At 33.6% G+C, this 14,886-nt stretch overlaps 1 protein-coding gene across 13 annotated transcripts in view; it reads left to right on the forward strand.

Moving 5' to 3' along the window:
• The window catches only part of LOC117204947 (tropomodulin), a 115,760-nt gene that overhangs the window by 62,077 nt on the left and 38,797 nt on the right, over positions 1-14,886 (forward strand). Inside the window, exon 1 of one of the 13 annotated variants that reach the window (XM_033442890.1) lies at positions 4,860-5,029. The exons of 11 other annotated variants lie outside the window; for them this stretch is intronic. The gene's annotated coding sequence lies outside the window, so the exon portion shown is untranslated. Of the gene's footprint in view, positions 1-4,859; positions 5,034-14,886 lie in introns of those variants that run through there. One more of the 13 variants, XM_033442888.1, reaches the window with a different exon arrangement.

A 14,886-nucleotide genomic window follows, 5' to 3' on the forward strand; every position in this document is an offset into this window, starting at 1 on the left:
ATTTAGCGTAACTAGAATCGAGGCGCGTTCGTCAGAATAAATTTCATGGTTGAACCGGTGCACGCTTCTGCTTGGTCTGATCACGATCAACCGGACCAGTTTGCCACCCACGCGTGGGAAACCAACTCGCAAAAAGGTCAGTCGCATGTACTATTCCCTCCGGTTTCGTTACGACATATTGTTGTTTGCGTTGGAGTAATTAATTAGCCAGCTCCTGCAGTTTTGTCTATTGTTTCAAAGGAAGACGAATTTCAACAAAAAAAAAAAAAAAAAAAAAACAGCGTCATTTTTCTCTTTTTTTAAAGAAGGGAAACGACGATACTATTGCTAATAACGCCGCAGGTGCATAGGAAACGGTTTGAAACGAACGTTGCATCCACACGTGGTATGGATCTGCACTGAATGGGAATAGGAGCGATAAATGTTTATTGGGTTCGTTAGTGATCGTGAAATGTTTGTATTTGAATATTATAGTACCGTTGATAATAATTATTATAATGTTAAAACAATGACAAAGTTAAATTAAGTATTCTATTATTTATTAGATTTTCAGAGTTTAATATTCCAATGGCATTGATAATAATTAACGATATAACGCTCTGCCGATAATAATATTACAATATGATTTAAATGAAATATTTCATTATTTGCTTTTCGAAAGAAGAGCAGATTTAAATAGGATTTTTGCAGATGAGGATCTTTTATTTGATTATTTGTTGATTCATTCTTTTCTATTGAATTTTCAATGAATTTTTAACGAATCTATTAATTTAATGGATACTTTAATTATTTTGAAATAAAAGACTTGTACTTTTTTCATTCAAAATTAAGTAATAACAATTAAATTTCAACTAAACACGATCATCATATGAAATATTGAATTTATACAATGAACGAATTCCATGAATAAATACATAAATTTATTCGAGTAATTAACTTTCGCCTCTGGTTTCTACAATAATGCTAATTACAATTTCCAATAACTAATTTTCAACTGTTATAAATTCATACAGGCGATCAGATATTATATGAATGTCTGATATGACTTATACGACATAATTGATAAGAAAGTTATTAAAAGATATCATTGTAACTATATAATGAATGTTAGCAATGAACATAAATAAATCTGACTTAATTAAATGATTTATTTTTTTCAACCACAATATTGTTATCTGAAATCTTCTCTCTTTTAATTGGAGTTTAATGTAACATCGACCACAATTCTGCAGACAATTTTCAACGAAACAAAATTATTTTTCACTATCAATTAAAAATGTATCTAATAACCAAGTCTACCCTAAAAGCTAAGTATGTTTTTCTAGCCTGATTGTTGGCAGAATGAAGAGTACTTTTACATTCTTATTACCATTATTTTAACGTTCTTATTTCTAATATTTTTCACTCTATTCGTGATTCAATAAAATGCTCGCCACGCAGGCCAACTTCATGCGCGTGCGTTTGCTTGCGAAATTAATATTATCAGTTATCGACGTAATGACGCAAATGTGCGGCTAAATAACTGAACGGTGGCATTTAAAGTGACATTTCAGCCGATGTACAATTTACGTGGAGCAACCTGTCACGGATAAAAGTGGACATTAACGCGAAATACAAATAAAATCCCGTTAAAAATATTTTTAGACATATCCGTGAAAGTAACACGTCTCGTTTTTGCATTTCGTATCTTTTTCACAAGCTGATAAACGAAACGTACCGTTTCGAAAGTCGAAAATTCGTTGCAGACGTTCCTTCGACAATGCCGTTCTTTCATTTAACCCGGGCGCACCTCTTTCATTTATTTAGAATCAGACTTGGCAACCCGATTCTCACGACTACAGCGAATTGTTTATCGTCCAACAACTTTCTATCCTAAGTTGAGGATCTTTGAGAAAACAGGAAGTGCGTCGTTGCAGATGAACAAAGTGTCTTGAGGCATCAATCTTTCAGTTCTAGGTACTTGCCCTCACCAATGTTTTAATTGATATTGCTAAAATTTCAAGTAATTATAATTAAATATGCTCTGGATATTATTATCGTTATTCTGTTTTTATTTATCATCTTATACTGTTTTTGAGTCAGAAAATATTCCTCTCTTTCTGTATATTGAACAAGCTTGCTCAAGTACGATTTGGAAAAAGTTGAAATATAAATTGAGCTGTTTGCAAGAGGAATGTTCGTATTTCGGTATGTATTCTGTTTACCAATAGTACATCTGTTTGTTATTAGTGGCACGCGATGTCTTCATTTGGCCATCCTTCAAATGTATAATTTGGTTGTAGGTTGCACAATTAGACCCTAATAATAAATCTATTGAGTTAATGCACTCTTCTTAGACGAGCATGTCGCTTATAAATATTAGTTTAAATGATGTACCGCTTCCACATTTTCCAACTGCTCACACGATGAAGAAACAACTGTCAAATTTTCAAACGTAAATCACACTCCGTTGCAACGCAGTCCATCAGTAAAAGCGAATTTGTGATTTTCGTGAAATCTTCGATTGTCGCATTTAAGTAATCTTCAGAAATAAAAAAATCCTTACGTATAATCGTAATTTTAACGAAGGAATAAAATTGGTAATGCGATGAAACAAAATTTATCAGAAAAATGTTCACATAATTTACAAAAATTAAAAGAATTATTATAAAATTACGATTATAATAAAACAAACAAGGTAGTAGAATTACATAAAAAATTAAATATCGAACGATTCGTCTTAATCCGTCCACACGGTTATCTTCCAATTAGAAAAAATATTTCAAATAGAACTTACGCTGTTTCGAAGGAATATCAAATTTTTGTCTAGATAGAGATGCTTTTGAGATTTCAAAGAATCTTTTTTTTTTACAACAGACGTACGTATCAATAAACTTTTTAACAAGCTATAAATTAAATAAAAAAGGTGTGCCTAGCGTTGGTGTATCTTATTCTGAAACAAATTCACTGATATGTTGATCTTTTAATGCCGGTCAAGGCTATTTATCATAAAAATTAATGATTGTCAACGATAAAGCAGCAGATAGTAAACGAGGAAAGAAACTGGTTCAAAATCCTAATACGAACCTGTCCAACGTGTTTCAAAATTAAATATCACATTAGCATGTTAAAAAAAGAGCAAACTGCACAATCGTAAAAATGTTTATTCGTTGAAACGTAACATACCAATCGTCCACTTTCACGCGGCCAGTGACGTGCAACAAAAACGTGAAATTTTTATTTCTATCATTTATGTAAACGGGAACATAAATGGTCGCGTGTGAAACACGATGATATTGTTGTTGCTGCACGATGCTGGTGAACAACGTAAGAGTAGCAACACCGTATAATAACATTCCGAGAAATTGTTTCGAGCCGACAAACAAATAGTTGCCCATCGAGATTCGAGTGATATCATCCCACAGGCTCGAGAAATGATCTCATCGCACCTACATATTCGCAGTTAAGTAGAAATACCGCGGAAATCTCAAGATATTTTGCAAACGCATCTCTCTTTGCGAATGAACGGCACATTTTCTCCGGTTTCCATGGCCGCAACGTTCTTTCGTGCGATTAACGCACTCGTCTAGTTGTCCTCTTGCATCATTTTTGATGGATGATCAACATTAATGCCTCGTCTATCTGTTTATACCTCGTAAGCTATTTGTTTATCATTTACGCAGAATATTATGAGCTATGGTAATAAGTTAATATCGATTCGCTAGCCATTCTTTTCTGAACCTGCTAAGAATTATGGAATTTCATCAGATTATAACGTAATTTCATTCTGATACTTGTTGCCTGAGAATAATGATTTATTATCGTTTCAAGTTATTCAGCTGTGATTTCGTAATTTAATTTGGTAAAAGACTAAATAGTTTTCTTACTTTATTTATATTGTAATATTATACCGTAATTTATTACATTATAAATTATATGAATTTATATTGTAATAGTAGTGGTTTTATGTCTGTAAGAGTAACGTTTAAGAATTTCTGCTGCCTAAGACAAGAAATAGCGAGAGTGATTTCGGAGATTATGATTGAAGTGAAACTGTAGGATTTCACGGTGGATAAATGCAGTATACAGAGTATTAAAGAAGATTTATTCTCTTTCATTTGAAAAGTCACTTTTCGTATCGCGTTTACTATCGAACGTCGCTAGAACGACTTCGTTTTTGTTTGCGGTGAAAGCTCATTAGATAACGCTAATAGCAGTCGATTCGCCTCAGAAACCCATCAAGATTATTTAACCGTCCACTTTGTCGTACATACCTCGTGTTAAAAGTAAATTCCCTTAATATCGAAGAAATTCTGTTGAAATTAGATAAATTGAATATCTTTTTATCACGACACGCGTTATTCCTCCGTATATTTTTCCACTAAACTCTAATATTAACGTACACGTAAACGACGAATATTAAAAAAACACCTCTACCTTACACAAACGAACGTATCAGCTAAAAAACTCTACCAGACATTCAAAGGAATGTAATCTCTCATCCGTCCATTTAAAAATCATTCGCCGGCGGTTTAATGGTTTCGCATTGGCGAAAATTGGCTGGCTCACGCGTAGGTACGTCACGTTCGTGACAATTGCCATGGCACTATTAATGCAAATTGCCGCGAAACAGGTTAAGCTGGTCTCAATGACGGATGCTCTTAATTGCCAGCGGACTGGGTAACGATTACGATTGCGTTTTTCCGAGTGAAAATGCCGATAAAGAAAAAACACCGACCTAGCCGTGTATGGAGACGCGCCAACAGGCCAGTGAAAGTCGTTTTGAACGAAATCGCCGGCGGTTCGTACACTTTGCTAGCCAACGTGTCGCACAATACCACTACTACTGGTGCTGGCCGTCCTCTCATCGAGCTTCCAGCATAAAAGTCAGTTGTTTAGTAGCGCTCCAGCTCCAGAGGCTTCGTCTTGGTTCGCGTGCCACTCCTTTAGTGTCTTCCTCGTGCATCTAGTCTCGTTCACCTGACGCTCGGCTCCTCGATATCCACCGATACTTCGTGATTGGAGATCGACGTTCTTCTGTGCGTTCTCCGTGAGTAAGTCATTGGATTTTAGTGGAGATATGATAAAGTATAGAAAAGATATTGTACGAAATGCTAGAAAACTTCAGGTTCTAATGTTTGAGGAGTTTGAGTTTCGTTCGGGGTTGAAGCTCCGGTTGTAGCGTAGTCGTTATTAACTTGGATATGTCTTTCTTGTAAGAGAATGATTGAAAGCTGATTCTTTTGTATTGTTTTATTTTTGTAGCATTCATAATATCCGATACATCTTACAATGTAATTTTTTGGAAATTTGCTTGAAAGATGAGCTGAAATTTGTTACTTGCAAGATCCACTCATGCCGATTTTTAGTCGAAATTCTTATTTGAAACGATATAGTATGTAATGTATAATAGAAACGAATTGTCAAATTAGGAATGTTTTATTTTGTAGGAGAATTTTTTAGATAATTCAGTTGATGTTGAATCACGACGTTTAATTGAAATCCTCATTTAGGAATCATAATCGTGAAATAATTCGATGGTTTTTTCCAGTCTAGTCGTTCAAGGTTAATTTAATACATCTAGGAGATTGAATGGAGGACTGATCTTAGCTTTGATACTTTGTGCTGTTACGTCGCATTTAACAGGGCTATATTAGTGGAATAATAAATACGCGACTGTGTGCTAATTTTTGTTAAAACGTTTCTACGTTTTGAAAGAGACTTTCTTCTCTTTGCCATTGATACATTATTTTCAAGTTGCTTATATTATATCTGAACGATCAAAATATAATTAATACTTCAAACATGGGGGAAGATCGATAAATTGAATGAAAGCAGGGATAAAATATGTGAAATATTAAACGTGGACATTTAATTGTTTCGAATACTATTCTCTCCGAAGTATCATCGTGGATTGATTACTTTATCGCTAATCAGTATCACATTGATCAATTTCGGAATATTCGTTATTCCATTATCAGAATATTCACCTGTTCTATTGCGAGGTATCTACATCGGGACGACAATTCACGAAAATTCATCACATGCTTGTGTGAAAATTTTGTCGTGGCTCTTCGTAATAGAATATCCATTATTTGTATAAATAATAGGAAAACGTTAATTGAAGCAAACAAACTGTTATGTTATAGATTAGGAACTTTAATGGAATATATATAGGAACATTTAAATAACAGATTGCAAATAACGCAGATTCCATTATATTTATAATTGCATTATACACGTACCGATTAATTTGCTTTATTGTACATATAACATTTATATTGAAATATTTATTTTCATTCGAATTAGCAATATACCAAAAATTAACCAAATACGATTCTTTCATTCTTCAATTTTCATTAATAATTCTTTTCTTTAAATTGTTAACACATTCTACAAATAATAGTGCATTCAAATTAGGGGCATAGTAAACGAGCATTCACGTTACTTTTGCTTTTTTCTGCTATATTACTCTTATTACTTTGTTATATATATATATATATATATATATATATATGTACACCTGAGTGTATATTCCTTTTTAACCCTCCAATCATCCCACGGCATTCCGTCAGAATTTATATATATATTTTTTTCATAAAAAATTATTAAACTTACAAGTTATTTAGAAACGCTGGAAGCAAGAACTATGGTTATTCTTTCATTTTCCACTTTCTCATTGCTAAACATCTCATGAATAATTACTAAAATATTTTCCGAATCACTAAACATTCAAATTAACAGCGTAGCAGGCAACCAGTTACCATTCTATTATTTCGAAACTACTAACTCTGCAAATGAAAAACAATACTACCAACAGACCCTTCGCAATTAGTTACATATATTATTTTCGCATAACTCGCTAACAAATATTTTCTAAAAAAAAAAAGATACAAAAATATTTCCAAAATAAGTATCTGAAATTAAAAGTATCACATTAAATCAATCCCTATCTTTTTATTGTTCAATAATTCTAAAAACTTCAAAAATCTTGTGAAAACGATTCAAACGAAATTCTTATCCACAAAATCGCTCTGAGAACGATTCGCAACAAATTCATCCACAAATCTCATAACCATTGTTCTGTTATTCTCTGCTCTCATTTCTATCACTAATCGATCGCCTAGATAAAATAACGTTATGTTGCAGAGCGCGTTGCGATAATTGCTCGACACCATTGTGTTGAATAGTCGTGGAAGAAAAGTGCAGTTAATTAACGACCGACCAATGTTTGATCGACTCGGTGATTTCGCACGGTAGTTATTGTAGCGATCGATGAGACATAACAGGCGGTCGCACTACGGAATTTTCGCGTTGATTAATTGTCCAAATGCCTCGATCTATGAAATGACTGGCTTCCTGTCCGAGTACCGGTGATTTCGTTGATTTAATTTGGACTGTGGACAGGCTAGGTCGGTCAGCGCGTGTTATTATTACCGAAACGGGCGTTCTCCGCGTTCTATGGCTCGATACGCACCACGTAGCGATCCATGATCACCGATAAAAGCGAACACACCCTGACGCTATATTTGTAAGTCACGTACGAGTACCGGAAGATCGCGTCGAGCATCGCTGACCTACGGCAACCGACTTCGAATTGGTCGTGGGTAAAGAATTCTTCTTAGAAGCGATGGTGATGAGCGGACTAAGGATGTTTATGCAAATTTGTAGCTTCATGAACGCGAGTAAAATGAAACTTACCTACGCACAGATTTCATTTATTTATTAAATATCATAACGAATATTATGCCTTGGGTATTTTATATATTTTTGCAACTTTGATCTTCTCGTAAATGCAACAACATCCGCTATAAAATGGTATTTTAGAAGAAGAATTTTTCACGACGCTTTCGGTGGTTGTACATGTAATTGTAGTCAAGAGTAGGGAGAAAAGGGACCTGTATCGAACATTGAATAATAAATTTTTATCTAACTCTTTTTACAAATAACGTCACTCCGCGAAAAAGATCAGGAAAAAAAAAGGAATGAATAGCATGTAAGTGCTTATTTATTTTACCTATTAGGTATGCTTTGTAACGTAGTATGTAACTATTTATAGTTTTACACAATACGTCGCATAACTTTGTCTATGCGGGTATAAATATATTGTACAAGGTAGACAAAGTCAATATCTTATATAATGTGTCATAATATGAATGCGTAAGTCTGTTGCTGAGATCGAGTAAACAGCAATAATACTTCAGAGCTTATATGGCGAGTTATTATTACTTAGTTATTGTTTTCTCTCAAGAAGTGATATTTGTCAAATATCATTATCTAAAATCCTTGTTTAAAGTTGATGTTTACCAAAGATTATTGCAGGTTAACGATCACCATCGATAAAAGTAAAAAAACTATAATCCCTATTCGATGTTTATTTTTACTAATTTATCTCGAAGTTTATCAAAAATTTTATTAATATTAACATATTTGAAAGTAATACATAGACATCTTTTATCACAAAAAAAATGATGTCTAACGAAGTATAGCTATGACGAATAGTTGACGATTATTCTCTTAAAGTTACTTTGCTAAAAAGTGAAGATAATCTCCAACTATTTTTCTTGCTGCTCTAATCGGCTGAACTTTCGATTTAAGTATTTAACTCACTTCTGTCCATGAAATACGTTAATAGACGTGACCAAAGAAAACGTACGAGCATATACTGCTTAATGAGAATTAACAGCAAAAACAAATCTATCATTGAGAAACGAGTCAGTATAACATTTATCATTTGCTTTCTTACAATCGTAATTTCTAAAATAAGTTAGTGTTGATATCTCAATTCATCAATAAACTTGAACAACTTTCACAATTATCTTCATATCGGTTACACATAAAAATTTATTATAACTCAGCACAATATTCAACTTCTTTATCTAATAACTATCATAAGCTGATACTAATTATCAATAAGAACATTTATTGATAAATTTATTTTCAGAAGCCAAACTGATCAACGCCACTTTTTATAATTTTCCTTATTAAGATTATACCTAACATCCAATTCTGAAGAAACAGATGATTCTCATAAATTTATTCATCGACAGAAAAATAGTAAAAATAATATTATATTAAACTTTTTAATTTGTTTCATTTAAAAAAATAATATCTGTAACATCATCGTTTCCTTCTATTTTTCGATGCATCGTATACTATTTACCGGCGTGACTTTCAACGTCGATTTAAACGTCTTATTCAATCGAACCAGTTTCTCGAATTCAAAGAACGCTCGAGATCCTACCCATTTGAAAGAGAACGTTCGTTTTTTGGCTTGATCGTCGGTAGATTGAAAAGTTGACACGATGACCCAGATCACGAATCTGGAATCAATACACTTTCACGATTACGGGACCTTTTGCGTACATACGGGCCAAATATGCTCGATCGGAGCTCTTTTGGCCCATTGCCAATTAGGATCTGTTTAGCAGGAAATCGACGCTCACAATTTGCATCGATCGCATTTTCCACGCAGTATATCAATTGTAATATCGTGGGACTCGGACAAACGTGAAACTACACGCTTAATGCACATTGTGCAATACCTTTAAAGAAAACTGAAGATGGTTGTCATCATTGTGTCGAGTGAATCTTTCTCGGTGATTTATCTTTGAATGTTTATTGGCTGTTCGATCAAAATGAGTCACGTGTACATCGAGAAAATCGAGATTGATCATTGAAATCGTGGGTAGTCGTAAATTTAATAGTGGTTTATAGTTACGTCTGACTTTTAAATCAGCTTGTAAGAATATTGCAAACTTCTAACTCTTTCAATATAAAAGTCTTCTGCCATATACGTATTCTCCCCTTAAAAGTAACAGCTAGAGAAACCGTAGAAAATATTTCACGTAGTGAAAATATTTCAGGCGAAGACATAGAAACTTTCCCTTGTATTATGCCCGACGTTTAAACAAACTTCTACGAATATTTGAAACTTCAAAACATTTTCGATGTAGAATTTTCTCGCAAATCTGCATTTTCCTGCAAAAAGTAATAACCAGAAAGATCATACAACTCGTAACAAAAATCCAAGTTTATTTCACAACGAACTAGCTTTGTAGGTCTTTCTATCTTGCAGTACAGCTGTATAAATCTATACATGGATATTACTAGCGAGTAAATTTCTACAACTCATTTGCTACCACTTAAATCAGGAAGAAGGAAAGTAGAAAAGACACAAAAAAAATAAACCAGATCATGATTTATTCAGATCTCGTCACTGTTGAAGAAGAAAGTGAACATTTCTCTTCGATGGAACGTCAAGTTGCAATTAGATTATTAAAGGCATAGAAAATGACCGGAGCATTAAAAAAAAAAAAAAAAAAAAAAAAAGAAGGAAAGAAAGAAAAAGAGAAGGAAGAGAACACAGAGAAAACAAGTTAAATTCGGCAACAGTACTTTCACGTCTCACCCTCGTCGTCAGTTGAAAAGAGACGTTCTTTTCGATAGAACGTCAAGTTATAATTAATTGGGTGCATAGAAGATGGTCAGGGCATGACTGTACTAATGAGCCAATTAGTCTTCCAATGTTAAATTAATTAGGAAACGCCTATGGTTTGAAAAAAAAGAGAGAGAACACGACGGTATTATAAAGTCACGTTGCATCTTGTATCATTAATTCCCTATGCTCGATGAAAATTCGAACGCGTGGAACGATTTTCGAGCTTCGTTTGCGACGTAACGGTCATTAAAATCCACGCACCCGTGACGGCTGCAACAACGGTTCCTGTTGCAGGATGAGCTATTTCCAAGCGGCCAACAGTTTAGTACAGGCCGCTATCTATCTTGGGACAACAGGTAGCGCGATGTCGATCCGTGCGAACACCGCGTTGCATAACCCTCGTGTTTCTGAATGGCCGATGACGCTTCGAAATTGGCGCCTTTAGAATTCGTGCTTTTTCATTTTCAATGAAACTATTTTCCTCTTTTATCTTTTCTCCTTTTGTTTTGCTTCGGAGAACCGAGTTTGGGATTGTTTTGCGAATAAGATATTTATTAGGGAAATTTTCCAAATGATTTATCACTTAGCGGTATTATCCTTTATTTAGAAAAAGCTTTGACTCTTTTAGGAATGAAATTTAGTATTTAACTCTTTGTAGAATTGCGACGCAGCCAGAGCGAGAATTGTTGTTTGATTTCGTTTTCACTGGTAAAAGATAAAAGAAGAAGAGAATACTAATGGATAAACAAATTCACGGACATTTATGATGTTTACTTAATGATATAAAATTTTCCATTTCAGAAAATATAAAAAATGTTCTAGAAATGCTGGCATATCTACAATTGGTACTATATTTGCGAATAAATTAACTTATTAGGTACCATGATTTTCATTTTGGAATTACAGAAAAAATTTTATTTCAATTTCACAGTATCGATGCAATATTTTCTAGTCAATTAACTGTGTTAATACCAGATCAGGTAGAACGTATATATATCAGGTATAATTTTAAATTCATTCCTTACAGATGTACATACTCGACTTGTTCTATTAGACATGTGCCGTGTAAGTGCTTCTATTACGGTGAGATTGAAAGAACATCGTTTTGCAACATGAGAAAGTAAATTACAGATTAGATTCTTTTTACTTTCATCAAATAGGCGGTAAACGTCGATAAGCAGAATTCAATACTTGTCTGGTACAAGATATCGATTCGATTAGATGTACATATGTACATATTTTGACAAATACATATTTATCGTTGAAAATAAAGATGTACAAAGAGAAATCTCGTCATCGTTACATTCCTTCGTGGAAAATTATTCTCCGAGTTATTAATAACATTTACAAAAATTAGAATATATCCTTAAATGTTAAGAAACTATCATTAAATATTGAGGAACATAATCACTTATACAGGTTCAATTCAAAATAAATTGTAAGATGTAATGCAGATTTAATTTTAAGGTAAATTTTAATATTCGCAGGATACGGTTAATGTCGTTTCCTGAAACTTCTTTCCATTTTATCAACTTCGTCAAATTCGTAGATTCGGGTTTAAAGATGATATTTAAGATTTTAGAAATGACCTCTGTTAAAGTAAACGCGATTAAAATTTAAGAATATTGCAGCTTGTTTTCCGAAACAAAGTAATAAAAACTTCAAAATGCTTTAAAATATCCGATTCAACTCGTTGAAAAATATAATTTCCTTCATGTCTATAAAATAAAGTACCAAAGAAACTAAGAGTGACGTACTCTTATAAAACCTACAGTAAACACATTTCAAAACTCGATGTTACACAAGCAACAGGAAGACTCGACGAACTTGTCTCTATATTTGGTCACATCTCGTTTCCTTCGGTCAACTTTTCCCGCTGTCGCGAATGTGTTACCTGTGTCCATATCGATTTTAATTGCGAATGTTAGCGCGAACAGCTGGCAGTTGCTCCGTTGTAGGAGAAAGACACGAAAGGATTCGAGTTTCCGATTTCTACGCATGGAAATTCGAGTCAATCCGGTCGCATGCTACGCAATACTCGGAGAAACTATGACGAACGTACGTACGTTGTGAAACTCATAGACGATTCTCTCTTCCAGAGAATAAGGGATTATTGTTGCTTGAATATTAATATCACTGTTAGATCAGCCTAATTACAATTATATAAAGACACAAGATAATGGGCTTTCTGTCTTATACGTAGAAGATTTAGTAATTTGTTGTTAAATTAGTTTCCAAGTACAAAAAATTACTATACACTGAATATACTTGTGAAATATACTACGATAACAACAGACGATATATCAAATGGTAAAAATCATCATACACATTTTGGATAAGACATAATATTTTTCAACTATTTTCTCATAATAAACGATCGTTGATAACATCAACGTATATTCCCATAACTAACCTACATACTTTTACCATTAAATTAAATTCATAGTACAAGGAAATATACATTTTTTTTCATTAGATAAACAGTTATTCCATTTCAATGTAATCGATTGACTTGCAGAATACTTGATTGCGCGTGGGTGGCGAATAATCATGCCTTGTAGACGCCACTATGGATATCATTGATCCTCAATAACACACGCGAGTAATACACGAGATCATTGTGCAATATTATCTAGAAGTTTAAATATCCCAAATCGTTGACGGCGGAGAGATTACTGTACCTTATCGATTAACTTCGAAGTCCTCGAGAGTCTAAGTTTCGCAATTCCTCGATTGACCATAGAAGGTCTTCGCTTCCACTCCTGTTGCTCGGTTTATCGGAACTTGTCGATAAGTTTTGTTAATTGAATGTTACTTTAGCGACACTTGCTTCGTGTTCAGTCTTCAAAATACGCTGAAAGTTGTATTCATGAAACAAATTGTTAATCCTTATAGTCGCTTGCCTATATATTTTTTCATATTTCGCTGCTAACATAGGTAAGTTATATAAAAACGACTTTTTAATATTTTGTTTCTATAATATTTTCAACGTGTACTTTCTGTAGTATAATATTTGAATAAGATCAGATTTCAGAATATTTTTTACGAGAAAGTAATATTTAAGTTTTATAGGATATTATCGAATGAGAGTTTCATAAAAATTGAAATTGGCTTTTCGTTGTTGTATTTCATTCATTTATGTTTCCTTTTAGCGACTAAGTTCTTTTACTTCATCAGCTATTATTTGTAATAATAATTTCAGTGGTATCAAGATTATTATTAATTGGAATTTATTTGATATTTTTAAAGATTTAAAGTACCATAAGTACATTTCGTTCATAAATCTCTACAGTATTGAAGGTTTATTAACGAAATATTTAGTTTCGTAAAGAATTACGCTTACTTCATAGCCAACATTTCATAATTCAAAGTGTACATAATAAGCTGGAAGAATAGTTATACCATTTAAGATCCTCTCACGAGATTGTCCTCTACAAAGAAGGAAACTAATGGAGCATTCTGCAGACTTAATAACTGGTCTTTTCTATGATCTTGTACTTGTATTCTCCGCGATAATCCTTTAATAAAATTCAACCTCCACGGCTGTATAAAAGCATTGATTCCTCACTCAGAAAGCTGCCTGAAGAAAATTAAGGTACTTAACTCTAATCTCCACGAATAATTAATAGATTTAACAGACAACATTTCTTATGGAATAAAGATGAGATCAGAGCTAAATATGGTAAAATACAACACTATTTATTACGATACTATGCAATGATCTGGTGCAAGTAAAATTAAAAATCACACACGATACGTTACGAATTTCATTCAAACTTAAACAGAAGATAAAAAGTGAATTCATCGTAAGGAATAAAATTAAATCTTTTCATCTCATCTTTATGAAAGTATATATTCTCTATGTAGCAGCAAAATTTTCCTTTCCGCGTCAATTAACACAGTAGATGATTTACGTTTCGTGTCACGTTAATTGATGGTAACTGGTCTAAAGTGTATTAAACGCGTTTCTCGGAAACCAGTCGCTGTTTCTTTTCAAATTCCTCTATGGACTGTGTCATGAATCCCGCTTCGTTCCGCTGAGAAATTAGTTTTGTAGACTCGTTAGGCGCTCTTTTGAGGAAACATAGACCGCTAATTGCGTGCACTACCTATTAGCGTAGGCTATCAACGCACAGGATACGTATATCGTCCCGATTGTGACCTTCTTCTATGGCCATTACCGATACCTAAATCGACCTAATTTCGAGACACCGCGAAACTTTGTGGGAAATGTAACCTGTAGAGAGCGAGCGGAAGTTTCGAAACTGACGACAGCCAGTTAGGTTGAAACGAAGTCTTTTGTTGTGACGCAAAGTTGTTGGCGCGGTTTCCAGTCCACTCACGGTTAATGAGCTTTGGGCGAAAGTGTTGGTGAAAGGGCTATGCCTCAGAGAAATGCTGATATGAATTTTATATATTTCGTGGTAGACTTGAGCAATACTAGTTTAGATAAGATAGTTGTTAAC

The sequence above is a fragment of the Bombus bifarius genome, unplaced genomic scaffold (genome assembly GCF_011952205.1).
Source record: "Bombus bifarius isolate JDL3187 unplaced genomic scaffold, Bbif_JDL3187 scf7180000007984, whole genome shotgun sequence".
Taxonomy (NCBI): domain Eukaryota; kingdom Metazoa; phylum Arthropoda; class Insecta; order Hymenoptera; family Apidae; genus Bombus; species Bombus bifarius.